Source organism: Mesoplodon densirostris, chromosome 6 (genome assembly GCF_025265405.1).
Source record: "Mesoplodon densirostris isolate mMesDen1 chromosome 6, mMesDen1 primary haplotype, whole genome shotgun sequence".
NCBI classification, from domain to species: domain Eukaryota; kingdom Metazoa; phylum Chordata; class Mammalia; order Artiodactyla; family Ziphiidae; genus Mesoplodon; species Mesoplodon densirostris.
The window spans coordinates 58,562,196-58,568,195 of record NC_082666.1 but is presented as its reverse complement, the minus strand read 5'-3'; the positions used below and the strand labels follow the sequence as shown (position 1 = coordinate 58,568,195).

General features: G+C 43.9%; 1 protein-coding gene across 4 annotated transcripts in view; it reads left to right on the top strand.

Annotated features, from left to right (window-relative positions):
• Positions 1 to 1,548: 1,548 nt before the first annotated feature.
• DENND4C (DENN domain containing 4C) overlaps positions 1,549 to 6,000 on the top strand; it is a 127,100-nt gene continuing 122,648 nt past the window's right edge. For all 4 annotated transcript variants that reach the window (XM_060102040.1, XM_060102039.1, XM_060102037.1 and 1 more), the window contains exon 1: positions 1,549 to 1,956. The gene's annotated coding sequence lies outside the window, so the exon portion shown is untranslated. The remainder of the gene's footprint in view (positions 1,957 to 6,000) is intronic.

Here is a 6,000-nt window from a genome sequence, read left to right as displayed (position 1 = left end):
GGCAATGGAAATGTATGGTAAATCTATAGGACAATTAAAATAGTGAAAAAAATTAAAGACATCCTTAAATCCTACATTGCAAATTGAGAAAAATTTCTCAATCAAATGGAAGAGATATGCTGGTTTCTTCCATTTTTCATTTCTGTAGGTGCAAAAAATTGTGAAAAGAGGGAAAAAACCCTCAATCTATGAGTGTTAATAAAATGTTCCCATTACAAAATCCTGTAAATGATTTTAAACTATTAATTAATTTGCCCTTGAGAAAGGAAGGACAAGAAGTCAACAAGCTGAATTCTGAAGTATTAGTTCCTTTATAAACTTCGGTCCAGATGGTCTGGTTTCCACTAGGCTCAGAATGACTCCAAACTATTATTAAATAAGACATTTTTTATTGCTGTGTATTTCTACTGAATCAATTCTTACTGCTAACGTGGTCAGGGAAATAGTTTCTGCTATTGGCTACAAAATTTAAACTATCCATATATGCAATAAACTTTGGAAGTAGATTGACAACAGGACCCTCATGACCGAGGTTTATTCTCATACTTTTCAGCAAAAATACAGATTTAATAAGGAGAGAGTAATTCTCAGGAAAATGATCATTATGTATGCGAATACTCATTAGAAATGCACAAATCTTGCCAATTCTAATTCTGACCTGCCATGGAATCTGTGAAGTCACTGGCCAGTTTTGTTTTTTTTTTTTGCCAGGAGGTAAAAAAGTTCTCCTAATTTGTTTCAAACCATTTGCTTCTTCCTGAATAACTAGTTGTTATTTTTCCATGTATATATAATTACATATATATAATTATTTCAAAACGCAGTTAACAATATCTCATAAAGTTTGCATTAAGGGAACGGACCATGCATGCAGCCGTGTAGATAAGGAGGCTACATTTACTTAGGAGGCCTGATTATTTAAACGAGAGATTTCCAAGTTCCGAGCTCCCATCCCCAAATCTCTGCCGAGGTAGCGACACCGAGTGCGGTCAAGGACTCTCAAGGGCCGCTGCAGCCAGGAAGGACTTAGGGAAGCCCCAGTCGGCGGGTCTCTCTACTGCCTGGGAGGCCCCCTGTCATACGTGGGAATTCCAACTCCCATCCTTGGAAGGAAACTTCTCATCCAGAGACCTGCATCTCTCTCAGCACTGTCCTCAGTGACTTTGAGGGACTCGGAGTCCCTTTCCTCACCTTTGAAAAACCGGAAAAGATCAGCCGCCACCTGCTTGAGGCCAAGGCAATAAAGCCGCACCACAGGCGAGTCTGAGCGCCGCAGGAAGGGGTGCAAAGCAGTGCCTTGAGCCCTTTCTCCCTGGCTCTGTTTCTGCTCGGGACCCGCCGCGCGGATGCGGAGGCGGGGCTCACGGGCTGTCGGCACTGGCACCCCCGCGCCCTGAGGGTGTCGCGGCGGGGTGCGCGGGGGAGGGGAGCAGTGGCCGTGCGGCCTCGGCCCTCCCCGGGGGCGGGGCTCGAGCGCTGCCCCGCCCCCGCGTCGTCCCTTCCCCACCCCTCCCCCACGCCTTTTTCCACCGCCCCCGCAGTAGGAAAGGGAGCGGGAGGGGGGAAGGAAAGTGCTGTTCTGTGGAAAGGGGCGGAAGGAGAGGGAGGAAAAAAGAAAAAGGGAACAGAAACATGGCCGTCAGCTGTCGGGGCAGCAGTGCAGCACGGAGCTCCTAGGCAACCCGCCGCCCGCACTACCGGCCTCGGGTGAGCCGAGGCGCCGGCGCGAGCTCGCGCTCCCTGCTGTTACCCCTCGTTGCAAGCGGCGCCCCTCGAGACCCAGCCCGGGAGGCGGCGCAGGCGCAGAGCGGGCGGTGGTGGCGGCAGTGGCGGCGGCGGCCGCCAGAGCAAGTCCCCCGCCCTGCCCTGCCGAGGGCGCCCAGGCCCGAAGCCGGCGCTTTCATGCCCTAGGTAGGGGCTGTGCCCGGGTGGCGCTGAAGGAGGAGCGGGCAGCAGGTGAGTCTGCGGCGGAGGGCCTTTCGCGGAGGAACCCTGCGCCGTCCGTCAGCTAGCCCCGCGCTCCCGGGCCGGGTGAGCGCTGGGCAGGTAGCAGCTCGGAGGGTTGAGTTCCGAGGGCCGGCGTGCAGGGGTCGCCGAGGAGGCGTAGAGTGGCCTGGGCTGGCATTCTCGGCCTAGTTTCTCTGCGGTTTCCGGGGGCGGGGAGTCCCCGGAGCCTGCGGGGTGTGATGGGGGGGAGAGGCCGCTCCGGGAAGGGCCTCCCCGTGCCGCCGCCCCGGCTGCGGGGAGCCACTGCGGTGGAAGGAAGCGCGAGGGGTCTGGGCCTTTGCGACCGCCGAGGAGACTGCCGCCTGGGTGGGGGGCAAGGAGCGGGGACCGGGGTACCCGAGGGGGTTGGGGGCCAGGGCGGGGAGAGAACTGGGGACCTGGGCAGGTGTCGCAGGTGAATTGAGGACATTTCCTCCTCCACCTTGCCGTGGCGGATCCTCAGGGCTTCTTTGTTGGCGATGACTTTTAGGAAGGCAGGTTTCATTCAACTCCGAGTGACTAAACCAAAAAACCAACTAATGAGCCCCTACTGCCGACTCTAGTAAAGAGCTGTAACTTTTCTGCATTGAGGATGCTGTCATCTATTCCCCCCTCCTTTTTTTTTCTGCTTCAGAGACCTTTTCCTTCTCGAAGATAGTACCTCACCAGAATAAATAGGAAATGACCCAGTTTTTAAATAGTGCCCCCCCTCCTTCCTATTAACTGTTTCACACGGGAAAATTTAGGGCAGTTACCGAAGTTACTTGTGTAAATGCGAGGGAAAGAGTCATCTCCAGTAATGAACCCTAAGCCGTCTGTGTGTTTTTGCTTCAGAGAAATTGTCAAGCATTGTAGTCTGGGTAATTGATTTACTGAACCTGCTTAATTGTGTGCAAACTCGTGTTAAGATGTTCTCCCTAGACTCTAATTTACCGTAGGAGTAGGTTTTCCCTTCCGGTCTCAGTTTAGAAGGCGAAGGATGTAGTAAGGAGAGAATGTTTGTGCTAAGGAGGTAAGTTTTCAATAAATATTTGATTTGAGGTGATCGTGTGTATTAAGCTATCTGAAATGCAGAGAACTGTAGGATTTTCTGTGTACGCGTGATAAGAGAAAAATGATTGTAAAAGGAAAACTTCATCTCTGAGCATTGAAGGATACCTGTTCTTTATCAACGTTACCATGAAAAAAAAAGCCTTCTCTATTTTATTTTTTGCCCTGTTCTTTGTATTACTGTTAAAAATGTGATAAACTGCCTTCTTGGTGTGAGACTGGAACTCAGAAATGAACTTAGATTTGTATTCATGAGGTTAATCTGCCTCTCATACAGACTTGCTTTGACTCGTTTTTCTAGTAATGGCAAACTCAATCCACACTGTCCCCTCATTGGTATCTCCTGTGGCCATTTTGCTAAATAGTTGATTGGGATTAGGGGTCTATCTTGTGTATTACTGATTTTACTGAACTGATGATATGGCAGTTGAATTTGGTCATAGTACCTCACTTAGTGTACTACTGTTTAGGCTTGTTAATTTGGATAATGGAAAAGGTATGATGTTAGAAATTTTGAAGTTGTGTATTGGAGTCACTTACTCTTGTGTACTTTGTAAATGAGCGCATTCTGTTGTTGAGAGTAAATATAGTATTTTGTAGTCGAGCTTTCAGCTGGAGAAATTGGCAGTAGAGTTGGTGTGTGGAGACTGTTCTTAAAACGCAAATGTTTTAAATTACAAGGAACTGCAGTGGTGTGTAAGCTGTAACAATTCATGGTGCCAGATTTGGAAGGTTATTTGGCTGAGGCGCTGCCTATAAAGAAACATGTTAAGTATCTGCAATAAAAGCTAATTTGTAGCTATAGACAAGGGATTTTGCATGATAATAACCCAAGGAGGCACCTTTGCTCTTCTATATCTTGAGTTGAGACCAAAACATCTCATATTTTCATTGGAGTTTCCTGCCAAGACAAATATTGATTTTGCACTGGTTTTGCTTCTCAGTTTGAAAGTTAGGTTTCAGTCTTATCCTTGCAACTTAAGTACAGGTTGTAAAATAAAAAAGTTGCTGAGTCAGAGGCAGGTTGTTTCATTTGGTCTTTTTGATTTGCAAATGGAATTTGTTTTAATTTGTATTTCCAATATAATGTATCTGCTGAAACTTAGATAGTAAGGGCAAATAAGCTTTCATAGTACATGAATTAAAATTTTATCTTCTCTGTGTTGGTACCACAAGTTGTACCTCCTCTTTAAGATTGTCAGTTTGACAGACTTGCAGTGATGGGATGCCTTGTTGGAATTGGCGATTCCTCTAAAAGTGTTAAAACGTGGGGAATGAGTTTACATAGTATAGCTGGTGTAAAAGGGTAGGTCTTTAGCATCAGATTATAGGAAATTCCAAAATCAGATAACTTTATTATTTGAAATTTAAAACAGTATTTTGTGGGAAAAAATTAGGTAGTTTTTAAACTTAAAACTTGTGCTTAAATTTATGTCAGTACATAATACTTACACATAAGTAATGTAATACAATTCTCTTCATGTGGTACTTGAAAACTAACTTTTTAGTGGAAAAGAATATAACATGATTAAGAGAAATTCAAAAGAAAGAAATGAATTCTCCCTGCTTACATTTACAATTTTCTGTAGTCTAATTCTGTTATACTTCTATTATATATATATATATATATATTTTTTTTTTAAGTAAGGTTTTCTTTATTATTTTTATTATTTTTTTGGCTGCGTTAGGTCTTCGTTGCTGCGCGTGGGCTGTCTCTAGTTGCAGCAAGCGGGGGCTGCTCTTCGTTGTGGTGTGCAGGCTTTTCCTTGCAGTGGCTTCTCTTGTTGTGGAGCACGGGCTCTAGGCGCAGGGGCTTCAGTAGTTGTGGCACGTGGGCTCAGTAGTTGCTATTCGTGGGCTCTGGAGTGCAGGCTCAGTAGTTGTGGCGCACGGGCTTAGTGCTCGGTGGCCTGTGGGATCTTCCTGGACCAGGGCTCTAACCTGTATCCCCTGCATTGGCAGGTGGATTCTTAACCACTGCGCCACCAGGGAAGTCCTCTATAGTATATTAGTATAATACTATACTAATCCTGTCTATACTTGTGTATAATTCTGTGGCTAATGTTCATATAATTGTCTTTTTAAACATAATATTGTAATACATATTGCTATATTTTATCGTTTTGTGGTAGTCCAAAGTTGTACTGTCACAGTTTAACCATTATTCTTTTATTCTTTTTGAATTTTATTTATTTTTTATACAGCAGGTTCTTATTAGTTATCTATTTTATACATATTAGTGTATACATGTCAATCCCAATCTCCCAATTCATTCCACACCCGCCCCCCCTCACTTTCCCCCCTTGGTGTCCATACGTTTGTTCTCTATTCTGTCTTTTAATATTTTAGTAATTCCACTTTTTCAATCTTAAAATAATGCTATAATGAAATCTTTTTGCTAGTATGATGGTCCAAGCCAAATTAAACTTTTGAAAATGTAAACATTCTTTGAACTACTTCCTTTGCAGTGGATCATGAGGGCTCCTATAATATGGTATTTGATTGAGAACTGAAAGCAAGGTGAAAACTGTAGATGTGCATTTGTGACTTGAATTCATTGAATAGGGATTAAAATATAAATTTGTAATTTTCTGTTACTTGCTACAAGTTTCTGTAATAATTCTATTAATTTTATTTTTCAATATAATAAGTAATATTTTTTTGGCCACAACCTATCTTAGTTCCCTGACCAGGGATTGAACCCGCAGCCCCTGCATTGGAAGCGCAGAGTCTTAACCACTGTACTGCCAGGGAAGTCCCTAAAATTTTTAATTCTTATGGTAATATTGTGGGGCATAAATATTTCTAAGAGGACCTCATTTCAATCAAATTTAATATTTAAAAATCTAGATTTATAATTATTTGGCTTATGGAAGAGTCATTTTATAGGATTTTTAAAATCTTTGAAATATTTTAAAGGATTCCTTGAATCTAGTTTGTCATTGTGTATGCTTACTTTAGGGA